Raw genomic sequence first — 19,760 nt, 5'->3', positions numbered from 1 at the left:
AGAGCAGTTGAAAGGCGTGAGGTGCATAGAGAGTGAAAATCTTCATGGGTAGAACGTTTTGGACTGGTGCGCTTTCCGATTTTTCACTCCGACAATTCATTTAAATCAATTATATAAGACGATGTACATTTTGTTTGGAGATCCAAAGGCAATTTATTTTCCCTTATAAGTACGTTTTAAGCACAATAAGTTCCATTTTTAAATAATCGATTTTTCTTATCGTAATGATAACAACGGTACCTTTGCCGAGTCGCTATCCGTCCCCCAAGCCGCTTCTGCATTCAACTTTTCTCCCCCGTCACAGTATCCTTCATGCAGTCCTGCAGAATGATCATGCGTAAAGGTCCGTCTGGTGCCACCGGAGCCAGGATGATCCGATCGAGCGTCGAAGCCGCATATTTTACGTCACCACCTCTATCCTGACTTTTCTGCTGTGTGTTTCCAGCTGCTTTAATTCACCGGCGACACAGAACGAGGACGGCAAAACGCAGGGCGACGATCGCATCTCCCACTGCTCCCCGTCCACTCAAGCAAAACTGCGAGGACGCACTCGTGGAAGTGCCCGCCGCCTGGTTTGTCACGGGCCATGACAGCTGGCTGTGCTCTCTTTTAGTGGGGATCAACTTCCACTTCTCTCGCTCAAGACTTCCCCGTAGTTGTTTTCTTAGATGGATCCAGTTGATAGTGCGACGTGTGCGCTCTTTGCGCCTCTCTCTCCTCTCTCTCCCCCGCTCACTCTATCTCCCCCCGCCCTCTCTCTCTCTCCGTCCGTCCCTCCCCTCCTCAGAATAAAGAATGCATATCCCCTAGCAGCCCCATAATAACCGAGCCACCTCCCTTCTGCCCTCACACTGCAGAAAATAGTTTATCTCTCAACTAGTACATTTGGCGCAAACCATGACGCGCAATTTAATTGACGTTTCTAACACAAAATCCTCTTCATGGCTTTTCTTTAGATCAATTTATCCTGCAAATAAGATTTTCCAAACTTTCTCAGGGTAGTCAATCTTATATCTTCACTGCCATGCATGCCTCATTCTGTATAAACATACTTCCGATTTAAGACATTGATTTATTGCATAAATCAAAAATTAATTTGTCAACTTGAGAGCCTGATCGAGCTATCCCTGACATGAGAGAGACACGGGGTTTACAAAAATATTATATTCCCTCAACACTTTGAGTCTTATTCTCAATGCCACTACAACTTGTTAAACAAGCTCACATTAGCTTTGGCTGACTTCCACATTGGACTATTAAGAAATACAGAGGATCTAAAGTGTCGGAAAAGCTCAATACTGATCTGATGAACTGAGGGAGAGCTACTGGTCCGCAGTTTAGAAGGCACAAATGCTTTTGGCCCTGTGTACAGCCACTAGAATTTTTTATTCATGTGGTGACCAAAGCTGTCTTGCGGACTGCGCTTTGAGTTGCCCTTTCATTAATTCGCCCAAATATATATTTACTTACCCATAAAAAAAATCTTCAGAAAACATTGACGTTTTATTAGTCAATTGTTTAGTCAATTTTAAGGTGAGCCAGTGCCCCCCGTGGCCCCCCCTTAGCTCCGCCAGAGTGTGCAGCGTAAACTCAAAAATATTTGGTTTTCAAACTTTATAATGTTGTCAATACCCAAAAATGTCAAACCTTGAAAAAAAGCAGTGTAGGTATTACAAAATTATGTGAAAACATGCTTTTATATGCTTATCTAGGTTCTTACATTCCAGATTTAAGACAATACTCATCCATTTTTTCATATTTACTCCATTGTCTAAATAAAAGCATTGAGAAAACGTTCATGTTTTTCAAGCGGAACGTAAACGAAGCAACGTGTAATCTTTCAGCCAAAAGTGGTAAAGTCAACTTGAGGGCATGTGTGGCTTGTGTGTGCGCGCCATTCAGCCATTCATCATCTTTGGTGGAAGAGAAATTAACTTGTGCATTAAGTTCAGAGTAAGTTCATGGACAGTACATGAAAAACATCTTCTACGGTCTTCCATCACATCTGTGACGTCAACTAGGGTAAACGTTTTGGTGCCCGTGTTATTATCGATGTTCTCGTCTACGTTCGTGACGTTAACGGTGAACTCTTGAGGGAGATGTTGAACTCTTGAGTCAGACCCATTTATGTTGGGAAAGTTCATTTTCTACACTAATTAGTTCAAAGTTAAGTTCACGCATTTTAAAATCAGCTAGGTCGCCCCATTATTCATAATACAACATTTCAATTTTTTTTTTTTTTAATGAGGAATTAATTCTCCCGCCTAACAAATTCAGCCATGCTTGAACAAAATTCAAAAACTGTGCACAGCTTCCAGAATGTGTATCCACAAAAACATCTGCCAGTCAATCAAAGAATTTTAAAACAGAGTACGAATTAAATCTTACGCAAAAGTCAATCGAGTGACTACAACAATGTCAGTGTCTTCCACAATTCAAAAGAATGCAGAACACAGCTTTTGTTTATATACACACATACACACACAACAAGGCATCTTTTAATCTCTTTCAAATCCTCAGGGGTCACCCCCGTGTGGGGGCGATTTACAAAAGGGAAACACACTTGTCTAAACATTTCAAGGCATCACATTGTGTTGTTGAACAGTCTGTAAAAGCCGCTCAGTTATGCCGAGCAAATATGTAATGGCTTCATCTGACGAGTGTAAACATATACAGCGGTGTCATTTTAATGCTATTCACCTTGGAATTTTTGTGCGCCACTTCTAAATGACGTGACCTGTGTCTAAAAAGTTAATGGAGCGCCATTTCATGCAGAGTTTGACAGTTGTGAGTACGAAAATAGATCCAGATGACTTTCCCTGACTCTTCAAGTGTACAAATTCCTTCCTCTCTTAAATCATATTTAATTAACACATGATTTTTTTTTTCCTGGTGTTTATATTAATTTTTCTATTTAGGTCAGTCTCTGTGTATCATGTTTAATTCCAGCTGTCAAGCTAAATTCAATTCCTTCACAAAAAGAAGCTCCCGCATGCCTGCATGAATTATTGATAGCATAAATTTAGAGGAAACGGACTATTTTTATTTTTTCCTTGATGGACATGTTTGCAGTTGAGTTTCTTTGTGAATAAAATGGACGCCATTTTTTATTTTGGATAACTAACACAATTATATCATATATTCCTGAAAATGGTTACATTTAAATTATAAGGAGATTTTTGACAGCATTCTTAATTATTCAGTTGTTTTTAAGGACGTGTGAGAACCACAAACATTTTTTTTTAAGTCAATATGTAATTTCATTGGAAATTCCCTTTCTTTCCCGCGCCTGGAGAGCTTTGGCGTGGCATATTTACTCTGCATGCTTCTGCACCTTGATAAAACTCCAGATACATAATAAGCCTACACACATGAAACTACTGCCGTCCATCTACTCTGCTCCAAACTGTTAGCATAGAAAAGCGGGGGAAAAGTCATTTTAGATATGCAGATATGTTTATCCCTCGGTTAAATTCATTAGTTCCCGAGGGACATCATTAGCTTATCACATTCCTCTCTGCTTTCATTTACATCTGGACATTGCAAAGCACTTCAAAAGGTGCCAGCCAAATTAGTGTTACAAGAAAAGTAGAAACCCCTGCAAGACTTTTTTTTTTTTTCTGAGCTAACTGTCTGAAATCATGACAGGACTGCAAACTACATTCCTAAAACATGCATGCAGTGAGGATTCAAAATTGCCTTTGGGTGTGGATATTTTTTTCACTTGAAGTCGATCAATGTGTTCATTAATTTCTAAGGCGATGTAATTACGTTTACCCTCATCGATTAACATTATTCAAGCATCTAATGTCACATGTTTCCCCAGAAGACTAGATTTTACTCATGAAGACTGATTATTTATATGGCACTCTTAAAAATTAAAACTGGTTCATGAAGCAAATTTGAAGCTTCATTTAGTATTCGGACAATTGCCAGAATTCACTACTCTGTCAACTGATGGCCTTTTTCCAAATAGTAAAAAAAAGCTAAAACTGCAATTTTGTAGAATTTTTTACTAACCAGTCGTGATGCAGTTTTAGGCCATTCTGAAGGCTGAATCTGGGTCATTGCATGGAATGATAGTCAAGGCAGCCTGTGAGTTATAATGCAAGATAAATTCCTGGCAGAATTCTGCTCTATGTTGAAGCCAGCCTGTAAAAAGTCTTGACAACAAGCAAGCCCCTGTCGTTCTGTAGCAGGAGGGGTGAGGGATGGGAAACACACAGGGGGAGGTGTTGGTGTGGTAGTTTTGGAGAAAAAGCCAATGGAGCTGAAATGGCTTAAAATGGGGGACAGGAAGAGACGATTGTGGATGACTGGCATTTTTGACGTGAGGTGCTAAAGTCTTCCTTGTCTTGCTAAGATTTATTACATAATCTGGCTGGCTACTTAGCAACACATGCAGTAATTGTCAGGCAACACGGATACATTGGCCATTTGGTTTTACATCCCAGCAAACAAAATAAACCTCAACTGATCCATCGACAGACGGGTCATTTGAATGCTGAGGCATTGCCCAATTTAAAAAGGAAATCTTTCAATTTAATATTACCGTATTTTCCGCACTATAAGGCGCACCTAAAAACCTCCAATGTTCTCAAAAGTGCGCCTTATAATCAGGTGTGCCTTATATATGGATCAATATTGAGCCACTACAGCAGGCGTGTCCAAAGTCCGGCCCGCAGGCCAAATGTATATATCTTATATATGGACAAAGTTTTAAAATGGGCCATTCATTGAAGGTGCGTCTTATAATCCGGTGCGCCTTATAATGCGGAAAATACGGTAATATGACCTCAAGGGGCAATAACCATAACTTTCAGCTGTCTAGTCATCTTCTCAAGCAAACTAATTACAGGAATTTCATGTAAATGCGGATGGGCAGAGCTAGTTGTGGCCCTCTTTGTCCACCCCCAAAAGATTTTGATACTTTCCTGCCATTTTAAAATTGATTTTAACGGCATATTTAAAGACGTTTATCTAAATGCAAACTGTCTTAAGTAAAGGTGGTCTTATTCTTAGAATGAAGACGGATTTTGAATTGTGAAGATTTTAGTGAAATAAAGTTCCAGAAAAAATATATTTTAAGTTTGTAGCAGACTTTTTTTTTTTTATGTATATTCCAAATGTGCATAATACATTTGTAATCACTGCAATCAGCATGAAGTACCACATCCCGGAGACTGTGGTGCAGCTACGTTCATTATTTTAAGCAGAGAGGGTAGTAATTTTCATTACAAAAGGAAGGCTCACAATCTGGATACTGAAAAATGCAAATACTGAAAGACTCATAATAAAAGTCTGTTTTGACTACCTGAATGAAAAAGAGCTCCATTTCCGACGCTATAAAAAGATTTATGAGCCTATTCTGGGTCTGAGTGGCGACACTGTCAGAACAACTGGTGTAAAACAAGACAGGAATTTTCAAATATTGTGCAACACCTGGAAACAAAAAAAATCCCCAAAGAGTATTGTGAAGACTAAAGTGCAATTTAAGAACGGAAAGACCTCATTTTTCATTTAGCCTCTTTTTCATTTCGGATGATGCTTAATGGCTCGACATTTTTCAAACGTCTAATCACGGCGCTTAGGTGGAATGTCGTCATTTTACCTATATTTAGCGGACCAACCATAAGAAAAACGCAAAAGAATGAAAAATGAGACTCTTGTTCCTTATTTGGTGAAAGTACAGAATGATACATGATGTTATTGAAAAGCCAGGATGGACTGAAACTCACAATAGACGATCTAGATGAGGAGGAGGTAAATAGACAGATGCCAGGAAGGAGCAGGTCTTTGGGTCACGAGAAAGACAGGCCTGATTCCACCTCCTATCCCCTTAGCTTTTCTTTTGTTTGAAGTCACATCTGGGCTCAATTTCCTCTCCTGACTGGAGTAAAGAGGAAGTCTTCTGGGTGGGTGGAAGGGCGACTGCTGCCTTCCAGGCTTCACTGTACAAAAACTGTAATCTATGAGTCATTTCACTCAGAAGCTGAATAAACGTAGACTTTGACTCACTTGCATTTATCGGACTCAATTCGCGTTGGAGAAGGCTCAGATGTTCATAAGGGTGAAATGAGGTTAGGACTGGAAAAACAAAATGACAAAACAAAAGGTGCTGTGGTCGAAGATGTTTTTTTTCCAATCAAATAAAAAAAAAAAAGATAAGAATCACAAATATGACAACGGTGCAAAGTTCTGTGTGATGTCATCACGCTTTAAAGCTACAGACAGCTGCCTGTTCTTAGAACACCAATCTATGTTTATCATCAGCTTTCCCCCTTCCAACTAATTAACCGAGGCCCGAAAAACAAAATTCCCCGCAGCCCCTTCAACCTTTTCTCTTCTGACACCTTCTCCTCACTGTTGATTTATTATTGCATGATTTCAAATTAGTTCTGAGAGGCGAAACGCTCATAGCAGTTTATACTCACATGACTCGAGAGGCTTATTAATTGCTCCATTAGCAAAAATTGCAAATGATGGTGCAAAGAATGCGATTTAAATTCCCATGTTTACTTTTAATTCCGAGTCTTGCATTTAGCATTTCTTGTAGTCAATATCATCATGCCTGTGGTTGGATTATCCATTACAGACTGCTGAGGTTATTCATTTTATTATATTTTATTCAAACAGCGTTTCAGCTTTCGGGTTTCTCAGCAGTAGCAACATCTAGCGGTACGTTCCACCTATCTAAGTCCCCACGTTGACGCTTAGATTGAAAAATCCCGTGTTGCGAGATGAGACAGGAAGTCGGATAAATCCATATTACATCAGCAACCAGGTGAAAGCGCCTCCCAACAGACAGCTACGAATACAATGAATCTTTCCGACACGGCTAAGCTATAATGTTTAATCTTTTTTTCTGCTGATGGCACTACTTGTCTTTTCTTTTTTGGGGTGTCATAATTCAAACGTCTGATCTCAGGCTTTGGTTTCTTTCCTGTCGTTAATTCATCATCATCATCATGGTGATTTCTTTTGTTATTTCTTCGAGTCACAATCAGCTCCGCAGTATTAACCCTGGCAAGTTTTCTGTAACTTAATGCTTTGTGGTATTAAAACTTGGCGTTGCGTACGTTAGCTCGTTTGGAATTGCGCTCACACGTCGAAATTTAACTCCTCGTGAAACGGAATGCCCTGCGGACACGGATTTTCGACTTTTTAACTTTTTTTTTACAGGATCCTCCAGTCCTGCTTACGATGAGGATGAAAACAAAAACAAAGTTCTGTAAATGACACTTATGACCCATATGGTTTTACTGAGGCAGTTAGCCCTCTCGCAACAATCTGCGGTTCCATCTGGTCATCATGGTGGACTTAAACCCACCACACACACTTTTTGTTTTCCACCTAATACCCCAGCACATCGTCTCAATTTGGATACAGCCTGACAAAACATCCTCAGGCTGTGTGAGAATTAACGCTCCTCTCGGGGTGCCTCTGATGACTCAAAACCGCCTTGTCTCCAATCTTGTGAGGAGGAGGAAGAACAAAGAGTGTAGGAGGACAAGAAGGGGAGTCAAGGGGATGACTTCGGTGTGAGCGACAATGTAAAAGCAAATCGATTGAAATAGCATCCCTTTTCAATGCTCATCTCCCAGAAGAGCACAAGTCGGCGTTTTCTGTCATGATCAGGTGGCACGAGGCCCAAACCAGACGTCTGCAACCGTGCGCAGATTCATTCAAAAGCACTTTTGTAAACGAATCACATATGGCTATTATCTTCCCCCTGGACGCTAGGCATGACTCTGCATTAGGGGATTGGTCCTGCAGATGGCATTGTTTTTCTTTCTTTTTAGAGGTATTTTGTATTTAATACAGAGAAGAGGTTCAAAAATCAAAAAGTTCTTCCGACTTGGGAATCAAGTAGGCACTTTGAGATGTACAGAAATGTGAAGTGTTTATTGAAAAACACCATCTCGTGCCTCCTAAGATATTATTTTTAAATATAAGCAGTCATCCTTGTTTAACACTTGTGTGGCATGTCACAATATTAAAAGAAACTAATCTGACTAAAATATTGCTTGCAGTCAGAAGTTTTATGATTAAGCAAACTGCTTCATCTGGTTCTCCGGGGTGCCACATAAATACACAACTGATTATAATTATAATAATTCTAAAATAAATGTATTATAATAAATGAAAATAAAATAATAAATAAATAAACATCAAGTAAAAATCAAATAAATGTGTTATTATAGAAAAAAAAACTATTTTTATGTCAATAAAACTTCAAATTAACAGTCCTGAAGTCAAAATCTGGCTGAAACTCAAAACGCTCAGCTATAGTAAGTGTTTTAATTCTAGAATTGTGCATTGTTGTTGTTCAAAATTCATTTTTGGTACGCCTATGCAAGCAGCTAATGCACAAGTGCATTCACAATTCAAAGTAAAAGTTCAAAGTAACAAAACTGAGCACAAGACATGAAGCAGCAAACACAATGAACCGACCAAAAGAAACAGGTGAAGAGAACTAGAGTATGGGATCAGGTTGATGAGCACAGGTGAAAAAAAACAACAACAAAAAACAAATACGACAAAGCCTGAATCACAAAAACACGACAAACTTGACACATAACCAAAAAGAATCCAAACAACAAAAGCAGACAGCATTTTCAAAAATTAGGCTCAACCTTTCAAGCTTCTTCACTATTTTTTTGTAGAAATTAAGGCTCAATTTATGCTGCACAAATTTTGCAAAGCAACAAATAGTGGTTAATGCCTCACCTATCTTTCTTCTTCAGGAACAGATGACTTCACACATGCTCCCAAAAACTAGATAATAAGTAAAAAGCTGCTGATCTTTTATTTTTTCATTCCTCTTCTCTCGCTATCTTTGCTCTTAACTCGGCACAAAGCAGATTAATTGCACGATAGGAACAAGCTAGTGCACCTGTCTGATACCATGTCACAATAAGATTAATGCGTCACCGTGTTGGTCTTGATCAGTTCTATATAAAGGCCCAGTACCCAGAATAACATCTCTAAAACAATGGGAGAACTTGACACCAATGGGTGCAATATGAAGAATCGAGGAATAGTAACCAAAGTGACATTTTGAATATCCTGTCAAGCTGCTGGATTGGGTTGTCATGTCAACACAGCACAGTGGGAAAGAAGCATCAGGAAGACAGAAATAAACTAATGGGTGGGGAGTTAGGGCTCTTCATTTATAGTTTTGCAATCAACACACAAGCATTATAATTATTAAGTACATAATTAACTTAACCATTGCTATTTATGGCTATAGATGTCCAAGATCTACCGTATTTTCCGGACTATAAGGCCTTATATATGGACCAAATCTTAAATTTAAACTGGCCCGAAGCATTGTGTCATAAGTGGCCCGATGAAGACTATGATTCATGAATCAAAAAGACTATGGATCATTATTTTGTGATTATAAAGTAATTTGTTGCATCTGAAGTTGAAATAAAAAAGATAAAATGCAGAATGATTTGATTTGGATTCAAAAATCTAACATGATGCATTAATGGTGCGCCTTATATAAGGACACAGTTTTAAAATTCATTCATTGAAGGTGCGCCTTATAGTCCAGTGCGCCTTATAGTCCGGAAAATACGGAAATTTAATTGGCCTGGCAGTGGATGAGTTAAGATATATTCAACATTGATTTCATTTTGAGGGATTTGTCACTTTGGATTTCCTCGAACGGTAATTAATATTGGAACTTTTTTTGGTGGCTGCCTTGATCTTCATCAGAGACATTGAACTTCAACAAGTTCTCGCTGTCTTTCATGCTCTTTGAATACTGCTTCATATAATATCGGATGCTAAATCAGTTTAGTCAGATGGGCCTCTATAAGGTTTAATACTTCCCGTCTCGCTGCAGTTAACTAAAACCTTGTCTAATATTGCGGTTTTGTTATCCTGAATGCCCTTTCCTGATCCTACCCTGAAAACAGATGTTAACTCCCCATACATTACCCACTTATTTAGGATGTGGTAGTCCTGGTTTTGATTAAACGCAATCATGATGTATGTAATTTTGACACTAAACACCATTTGTCAGAGCAAGTGACTTGTTTGACACAACCTTGGGATGGAGCATGTGGTACTGTCAAAAAAAAAAACAGAGCACGGGCCAGTTATGCTGCTTTCAACTGACATCCACACTGACGTGTGATGGTTAAACAAATAGACTGGAGGCAGAACATTGCACACACTGTAACAGACGGGTTTGTATCTCGCCCCTCTGAGAGTGACTGTTTTTTTTTTTTCCTCCCCCCCACACAGAGAACCTCTTTGTTCTCCCGCCGACCTTCATCCAGACACTTTTATTTGACAGCGAGGTGTGCCCTGAAACAGCCCATTGGAGCTGATGTCCCTATGCAGCCGCCAGGGATGGTGATTACGACTGTCATAAAGAAACCCTGACTCCATCTCCTTGGTGCATAACCATCGGAAAAACAATCGCGGGCACAAAAAATGCAACCGGAATGACTAAAATTCCCCCGGTCCTGTTATTCAACTGTTATGGCAACTAAAGAACTATTGGGGGAATTTCTCATGAGTATCTACTGTCCCTTGGGTATTTGATATCTTTGAGGGGGAGTCGTGAAAATGCCTCAAGAGACGTTGTCGGAATGCACAGACTGCACATGGAAGCATTTTAGACGCCTGCAATCGGTTGGCCGCTAGAGAGATGCAAGATGAAACATTGCTCAATGTCCTCTTCAATGTATCTCTTGAAAGGAGAGTGTTAACACATGTTCCATTCCCAGACTATCTTGCCATGTGTGTGTTTGGAGACGCAGTATACCGAGTCCCGTGTCATAGCGATGGGTTGTGTAGAAATACGCCCCTGAGACTTCAGCGCTGGCTTACGTCCAACTTTGCTGATAGGCTAACAAGAAGAACTTGTTCTTATCAATGGTGAGCTTTATTTCAGCTGTAAACACGCACCATGGTACGTTTAAAAGTGAATCATCAACAGATAAAGAGATGGTGACTGAGACACCCATCGTTTGGATTAAGTCACAGCCATGTCTACAAATATTTGACTTACCGTATTTTCCGCACTATAAGGCGCACCTAAAAAGCTCCAATTTTCTCAAAACCCAACAGTGTACCTTATAATCAGGTGCGTCTTATATATGGACCAATATTGAACCACTACAGCAGGCGTGTCAAAAGTCCGGCCCGCGGGCCAAATGTATATATCTTATATATGGACAAAGTTTTAAAATTGGCCATTCATAGAAGGTGCGCCTTATAATCCGGTGTGCCTTATAGTGCGGAAAATACGGTATATAGAGGTAAATAAAAACAGGCTACGGAGCAACCAGTAGGAAAAATACCAAGAAACAGGCACAAACAAAAATATAAAGCACAATTATCAACATAGTAGTCTCAAAACCAAGATATATACACAACTTATCCAATTTAGTAAACTTTTGGCAACAACAACATTCAGATATGTACTGCACAGATAACATTGTCATGGTAACATTATCAGAGTGACTCAGACCAAAGTCTGATTCAGCCTAAGCAAGATGATGATGGTTGAAGGTCTCTGATATTAGTCACATCATTGTTTTGGACTCATATCAACGGAGCTACCAAAACACAAGACATTCGGGCGGAAGATCGAAAGAAGATCATTAAGGAATCCAGACGCACAAATAAAAACATTATGAATACATGGAAATATTTAGAATAAAGTATAAATATGATTCTGATGATTCTGTGCCCTACAAAGAGTTATTTTAGCTGTAAAGAATTTAAGTAAATGTGTAAATTAGCAGCAATATTATTAGGGAACGGTTGTTGTGATCCTCCATGATCCAAACCACAAAGTTGTCACCCCCATCTGAATGCTTCTCCCTCCGGCTCTTAAATGTCACCACTTTATAGATGTGCTTTGCCGTGTTTGCTCATTATTTGCATGCATGGGATTAAAGAGCCAGTTTTCAAATGTGTCTTTTTTTTTTTTTTTCTTTTTAATACATTGGTGACAGCAAATAAAAGGTGTCATTCACTAGGCTGTAAACATTCGGTACAACAGCTCTGCCATGAATTTGACTTTTATGAACCTTATTATTTCCTTGTCTTTGGTCATTGTTGACACTCCCGGAAAGGCAATACGCTTATTTATTGTTATCGCAAAGCTTGTAGTGGGTACTTTGGTTTACTGGACTACAATATGTGAGAAATTCTTTGTTAGAATTTACAGCTGTCGTTTACCTGAAAAGGGAATTGACCTCCCCACCCTCCGAAATCTCACGTTAAATAATGCAACCTATTTTTAAAGTCTAACAATAACAGTTTTAAACTTTAAAGGGATTTTAAGGGTCTGCTTGTTTCTCAAATGCCTGCTAGGTAAGGTCACTGTGTTGATTGTCCTTGGCTGGCTTACTGTGTCCTGTATCTAAAACAGGGTACCATCTGATCCGGCCCACAATGACAAAAAAACAAAACAAATAGGTTTGTCAAGCTGCGATAAGGGTCAGTGAATGCAGCACAAAAGATCACATGACAAAGCGGGATTGACCAGAGTAAACGTCATGGAAAGTGTCAGAAGGAAGGGAGGTGTTTTAAATGTATATTATAAAGTCAAAAATAAAATGATGATGTCGTGATAGCTCAAAATGCTAATGTGGAAAAGATAAAAACAGCGACATCTCAAAGAACAAAAAAAAAATAATAATTTGTGCAGTGGCTACTCTAAAAGATTTTACCAAGGGTGGCAAAGGGGTGGCCGTATTTTTTTCTTTTATTATCTTAATTATTATTTTAGTGGATGCTTCAAGATAAGATAAGGTAAGCATTATTGTTAAGTCAACACCTGGACTTTTTCACAGAACAAAACTGTAAATAATTTAATGGAGTAAGTGTGTGCGGGTAAAGGCGGGAAAAATATCGGCAATAATTCCCAGTAGTTGCAACACCCAAAATAAATTACGACAACTAGACATTCAATGCATTATTTAATTCACCTATTGATTGGTGAAGCTTGAAGACTACTCGTCTCAGAATTGCATTATGGAAAGAGGTGCTTACTAAATGTCATCTCGGAATAAAAGCTTCTCATCTGTAGCAAATGTAACATTTTCCGGATGGATGAGAGATTAATTGGGGATGTATATATGGTGAATAATAACGATGGGGGTGCACAGGGATAGATAATGATCATCATAGATTGTATTAGTCACAGTTGTGAATGGTGAAGCAATCCCAACAAGTAAACATCGTGTGTACAGTTTACGGCAAATGCATCCCCCACACGTTACAGAGACTAAACGCATTGCTCATGGTGTGTGTCATAATTACACCAAAGAGTCAGGTCTCTACGGAGGTAGGTGTTAAATGATTTTCTTCAAACAGATCATTATTCTTGGAAAAGACTAAAAGCTTGTAGCATGAGTTCATCACGCTCGGGAGGATTTTGCTGTGTACGTAGAAGTTGCTCTTTGCCTTCAAGTCAAGATGCCTTCATATCTAGAAGCGCTTTGCACAGAGTTCCAGCAATAAGATCATTTTCTTTTCAGATACATAGTTTCACCTCTGTCCCTACACACACAAACACACAGACTTCATCAAGTTTCAGAATTTATCTGTTATTTGATCAATTCCACTGGACTGATAGTACCGTATTTTCCGCACTATAAAGCGCTACGGATTATAAGGCGCACTTTCAATGAATGGCCCATTTTAAAACTTTGTTCATATACTATAAAGCGCACCGGATTATAAAGTGCATAGAATAAATAACGTTGCTCAAACATTAATGCAATCACAATATAGTAACACTCAAAATAGTGAAAACAATAATATATCAATAACTCAACGTTGCTCAAACGCTAATATCACACAACACACAAAATAAACACGTAAAGCTTACTTTAATAAATTAGTCCTCATCCACGAATCCATATTGGTCCATATATAAGGCGCCCCAGATTATAAGGCGCACTGTCGGCTTTGGAGAAAATTGGAGGTTTGGAGGTGCGCCTTATAGTGCGGAAAATACGGTAATCAAAGAGTACAATTGACATGAAACAAAACTTGCCGAAATAGAATTAGCATCTAAAATGATGTCAAGAATCTAAGAAGAAAAAAAATCCCTTTAGTCCTTCTCGGCATGAGGAAAATAATGGAGCAAAATGACACCATTTTGGAAAAGGTGGCTAATTAATTCATACAGCACAAACTTTTATGATCAAAATCCACTCTGATATTGATTTTCATGATTCGGATCTTTTTTTAGTTTCTGGCTGTAATATCGCTAACACAATATACAGCCATTGCAGTATTTCCAAAATAAATGCCAGGGGGGAGATGATTTGCATAGTTTTTATGAATAAATAAGCTTTTTCTTGCCATACAATGATCGGCTACAGCATTTAAATCACTTTTGCATTTCTTAAGTGCATAAAAACTTTCTATCACAGACACAGCCCAGTTTGTGTCGTACCTTAACTAAGCACTTAACTCTAGTTCTTATTTAATGAGATGAAGACTTTCAAAAATTGTTGTATAAACGAGGATGGCACTGAGCAGTGCCATCAACATCATCATTAGTGTAACTTCAAACGTTCATGCTCCTGCATTAATGTTCTATAATTGGGCTGAGAGGCTTTAAAACTACTGATATGGTGAAAGTAGAATATCTTTAGAATCACTGATGTGATGTCCTTCCATTTAGCTACGAGTGGGATTTCAATGTAATCCTCCACATTTGCTTGGATTGCTCCAAAGTGGACATGCCTTATTGAATATGACACAGTACAGAGTGGTGGAGAGATTATGTAGGAGAGTAATGGAGCGGTGGAGGACTATATGCCTCAGCCCACATCCCCTTTACCTGCATAGTTAAACCAGGAGGAGGACAAGGTAAAGATGTAACGACATAAAAGCACGCTTCTGGAAAAGTAGGACATTGGTACCTAAGAATTCTTGTAATTTTGAATTTTTTTGAAGCATTTACGAGGTGTGTTAAGTAATTGTTGAGATTGGGTAAAATCAGTCTAAGGTTTTTGTATGTGTATGTATACATACTCTATATAAAAGCGTTGGGTTAAAAAAAAATCTAATTAATCTCCTGTGACGCTCTTCTTTGCGAGTCATATTGATAATAAAGGGTAAATAAAAGTGAATCAAAATTCAAATCAATTTGAGCCATCGAATTGAATTGATTTTGATAAATATATATATAAAATGAACTCACATTGAAGAAGAAAAATATATATATATGTATATATGAGTCAAACTTTATACTCTAAACATAATAGAGCTAGGACAAAAAAAATATATATATATATATATATGGTTCATCTATCATCTAAGGACAAAAAAGGTTCAAATTAAAAAAAAAAAGTTTTGAGCACGTGACAACAATATCTCATACTGCCAGTACAAGAATTGTACAAACACTTTTTGGGATATCACATGTTTACTTTACTGAAACACAAAAATACCAACAAAAGTGATTAAAATCTAAAATCAAATCGACCACTAATGGGAAAAGAACACATCTTAATCCTACTCCATTCACTGCAAAAATGTTATCAGGATTAAAAATAAATCAATCAATTTTTGAGACATATACAGGTACATCCTGTCCTAGGATAACTTACCGCTAATTGAGACAAACCAAAAGAGGAAAATAATAACCATAATGAGGAGGTTAAGTACATTTGCAATAGAAATTGTCTCTCCATAGTGTGTTCAAGCTTTTATGAAGGCAAATTGTCACCCCTTTAATGTGTGCGGTGCTTCTGGGAAAAACTTCATTCCGCCTCCCTTGAAACAGTTTAGTGATCTTGTGCGGGCAAGTCAATAAATAGGAGCACATAACTCTTCACCCCCCCCCCCCCCCCCCCTTCCTTAACTCAGCTTTGGCAGCAAGCCTCCTCTGTGCGTGCTCCAATTTCAGAGCGACAGAGGTGATCTTTCCTCTGGCTTCCTTTAGATGGAGACCGCTGGGCCGTTTACACTGCAGAGTGCGAATGAGGGATTTCTAATGACTCTACTCTCTGATCATCTTCCAGTCGTGGCCGAGGCCTCTCGCCAAGGACCTTCCAAATCGACGCAACTACTCATCAAGCAGTCCCCATAATTCTGGGGCAAGAGCCTCTGAAACCAGGAAGCCCAGCTATGCGAAATGTTAGCAGATGTTTTTTTTCTTAAATTATTTTTTTATTATATTAGCATTTCTTTTTTCATACACATTATAATAATCGCTGTGTGCATATGTGTATTTATGAGAACATAATTTTATGGAAATAAAATATGAAGTACTGAGGAAACAAAAAAATCTGATTTTATATTTGAATTTTAATCAAAAATTATCCTTTATGATTAAATAAATCATTAAAAAAATACTTGAATACAGCCTATATTCCATATAATTGCATTATTAATCAAACCTCAAAGATATCTATTTTTTATAGACTTGCAAGTGAGTGGGAGGTCTTCCTTCCTTTCCCGACAACTTCACTCGTATAAAAACAAAAAAAGATTACAAATATTCAAATGTATCTTTTACCATGACCCCATGATTTCGCAATCCCCTTATAATGGAATTCAAATCAATCTAGCAAAAAATCTGGGGGGGAAAAAATCTTCTGACCTTTTAATATGCTAGTTAAATAAATCTAGTTTTACCAACAAGAAATCCGCTTCCAAGTATTATAACAGTGAGTCCAATTTCATAATTTAGATGGACTAAAAACATCTGCCAAAAGATAAATAATAAATATCTCGATCCTGGTACTGGATAAGATACACAATTTTCTTTTTCCCATTTTTCATGTGGCCAAACATTCTGCAATGACTTGACAGGTGTTTTGTTTTCCAGATTCATCTTTTTTTTTTTTTTTTTTGATAAAAACCAGGAAAAATCCATAGATAAGATGAACTGGACTATAAATCGCAGGGTTTAAAGCTTGTGCAAAAAGTAGCGGCTTATAGTCCGGAAAATACGGCATGTCAAAGTTTATTCAACTTGAATTTGACATCCATACATAACGTGTACCTGGTTCTAAAGTGCATTATTGATTTTTAAATGCACCTTATAGTCTGAAAAATACTGTATTGATTCACAGCAAGTATCATTAATTTACCACAGCTTGTTTAGATACTCCTATTATTATAATCAATCACTGTATTTCTTAGACATCAGCCTACCATTGATTTTGATTGACATTGAGTTTATGAGTTGTACATAGTTTACACAGAAGTCAGATCCACATTTGATTTACATCCATATGTGACTGAAGTCTAATTCCGGTATAAAGACGTCTAATTTTATGCGTTTCCCCTTATTGTTTTGTTGGCAGTAAATTCATGTTTGTTCCAAAAACAAAAGCTGCTGCTGCTGCTTTTTGTTCCTAGTTCCAAATGACTGTTTTCATTAAGATAAATGTTCCCCAAGAGTAATGTGTATTTTTTTTTGTGCACTCAAACAGTACTATTGTCATACCATGTTTGTTTCATCAGACCTAGAATAGTACACTTTAAAGCCACATTTCCTAAGCAATTATTTCAACATTAATATAAAGCCACACGCCTCAGAGCATGCCGTAATGCCAATTGGGGCAACATGTCAGATGGTGGAACTGAGCCAAGGCAGAAATGAGCTAAATTAAAAGAAAGGTCACGGACGATTTTACCATCTGAAAAGTAAGTTTACAAACGTGCAAAACAATTGAAAACGGTGGGCAAAAAAAAATCAGTTACTCCAATTTCCTTGCGCCCAGCTTCCCTTTAAAACCTCGAACTGGCTGCACCACATATCATCATTAAACCGAGTTCATCACCTCTATCAATACTGCTCATCCTTTCTAACCCAACTCACAAAACACACCATCATTAAAAAAACAATGCTGCATTCTTCCCCTTTATGGTGCAACACCATTGAAATTTCAGTAAAGAAAAACAAACTCCACTCAAGAGAGAATTTTCAATACACACACAAACTCCAATCTTGATTGATCAAGTGCGAGATCCCCTTGATAAAAAACAAAACGATATAAACACTAGAATACCCCATGGCTGCTCTGCTATTTGTGCTTGTGAACAAGCTAATTTAAAAAACTTTATTTTGCACTTTTATACAATTTGAACGTTCTTGCTAATAACAAATCATTTTGTTGTGGTTCTCAAAAGGCCATTATAGGATTTGTCACTATTTCCATTGATGGGTGCATTGTAATATACAGGAGAGGTGTCAAAATAAAGGCACGGGGGCCCAATTCGGCCCACCAAATCATTTTATGTGGCCCACAAAGACAAATTATGCATTGAGTTCAATACCAAAACTGCAAGCCCACGATAAAATTAGTTTGAGGCCTATAACAATATCTTGAGAAATATTCTTTAGATCTATATTCACATTTTATCGCTTAATAAAGCCCTTACCTAATTAAACACATCCAACAAAACAAGGAGGACCAATTGAATATGAGGCAATATATACCATTTGACAGTGAAGCATGATGTCATTGCATTTTATTTGATGCTGTGCTTTGTTCCATATTCATGAAGAGCTTTTGTCATTAGACTTTCAAAGAATACGCCAGAAGGAAGTTGCCCAATACGACCATTTGCAATCCTCTTTACTTTGGAACGACACCTAATCCTAACGTTTTCAAGCCTGTGTGGAGAAAGCCACAGAGCAAACCTTCCTAAAATGACCCACACGTTGGAATCTTCCAATTGGCTGCAAACGAGCAACAGTCGGAAGCAAATGCAATGCTGATTTGCCCAGAGGCTTGAAATGGAAACCTGTGCCGGAATAGTGGCGCACACTCAAAGAGAGACGTTGTGTCGCCTTGCATTTGATTAGGTAAAGCAATGGAAACAATGTTTTATTTCTGTATCTCTCTCTCTCTCACACGTCCTCAGGGCCACAGTGAGTAGTTGTCAAGCTGAGCACGCACAAGCAGATATGGCTCGACTTCACTGTGTCAAGTTGCTTTCTCATCTCGCATATTTTCTCACGGTTAGCAAAATATGGATGTAATAAAAAAACAAAAACAAGTGTCAACATCCTGCTTACACGCAGATATGGAAGTCTGAGTAGAGATGTTCCAGTGTGACCTATACGGTGAAAATCAAAACGCCCTTGAACTCATTTGACCTAAATTTAGGGCAAAATATTTACCGTATTTTCCGCACTATAAGGCACACCTAAAAAAAAACTGCAATTTTCTCAAAAGTCGACAGTGCGCCTTATAATCAGGTGCGCCTTATATATGGACCAATATTGAGCCACTACAGCAGGCGTGTCCAAAGTCCGGCCCGCGGGCCAAATGTATATATCTTATCCAAGGACAAAGTTTTAAAATGGGCCATTCATTGAAGGTGCGCCTTTTAATCCGGTACGCCTTATATATGGACAAAGTTTTAAAATGGGCCATTCATTGAAGGTGCGCTTTATAATCCGGTGCACCTTATAGTGCGGAAAATACGGTAATCAATCAGTTGATGTAGTAATTCAGATTGCTTTCAGTATTTTTTTTTCTCATTTATCACACACTGAGTAGTGACAAGCCTTGTTTGCAGGAACTGCAGGTGGCATGAGGGACATCAGTTCCCTACGGCGCTATGTACGGCAGAAGAGCAAATGTGAGCGCTGCATCCAGACATAACTGGATAAAAGCTGCCGGTGGGGTGGAGGCAAAAGTGAAAACACGTCCAGGATCTAATAAGACTCCTTCCCACACCAATGTTGACTGAAACAAAACGAGGCCTCGACACATGATGCAGGTAATTCAGTCTCTGTTGAGCCT

The 19,760-nt window shown here is 38.3% G+C and overlaps 1 protein-coding gene across 9 annotated transcripts in view; it reads right to left on the bottom strand.

Annotated features, from left to right (window-relative positions):
• Nucleotides 1-19,760, bottom strand: part of flrt2 (fibronectin leucine rich transmembrane protein 2) — a 69,034-nt gene that overhangs the window by 6,733 nt on the left and 42,541 nt on the right. For 3 of the 9 annotated variants that reach the window (XM_088361714.1, XM_088361716.1, XM_088361715.1), the window contains 2 exons: nt 6,019-6,087; nt 5,739-5,951 (listed from right to left, as the gene is read on the bottom strand). The exons of 2 other annotated variants lie outside the window; for them this stretch is intronic. The gene's annotated coding sequence lies outside the window, so the exon portion shown is untranslated. Of the gene's footprint in view, nt 1-240; nt 704-2,484; nt 4,271-5,738; nt 5,963-6,018; nt 6,088-19,760 lie in introns of those variants that run through there. 4 more of the 9 variants (XM_088361717.1, XM_088361718.1, XR_015854366.1 and 1 more) reach the window with 3 other exon arrangements.

Source organism: Syngnathus floridae, chromosome 19, assembly GCF_059516105.1.
Source record: "Syngnathus floridae isolate MCC-2025c chromosome 19, RoL_Sflo_1.0, whole genome shotgun sequence".
Classification (NCBI taxonomy): Eukaryota; Metazoa; Chordata; class Actinopteri; order Syngnathiformes; family Syngnathidae; genus Syngnathus; species Syngnathus floridae.
This window is presented reverse-complemented; position numbering and strand designations above follow the sequence as displayed.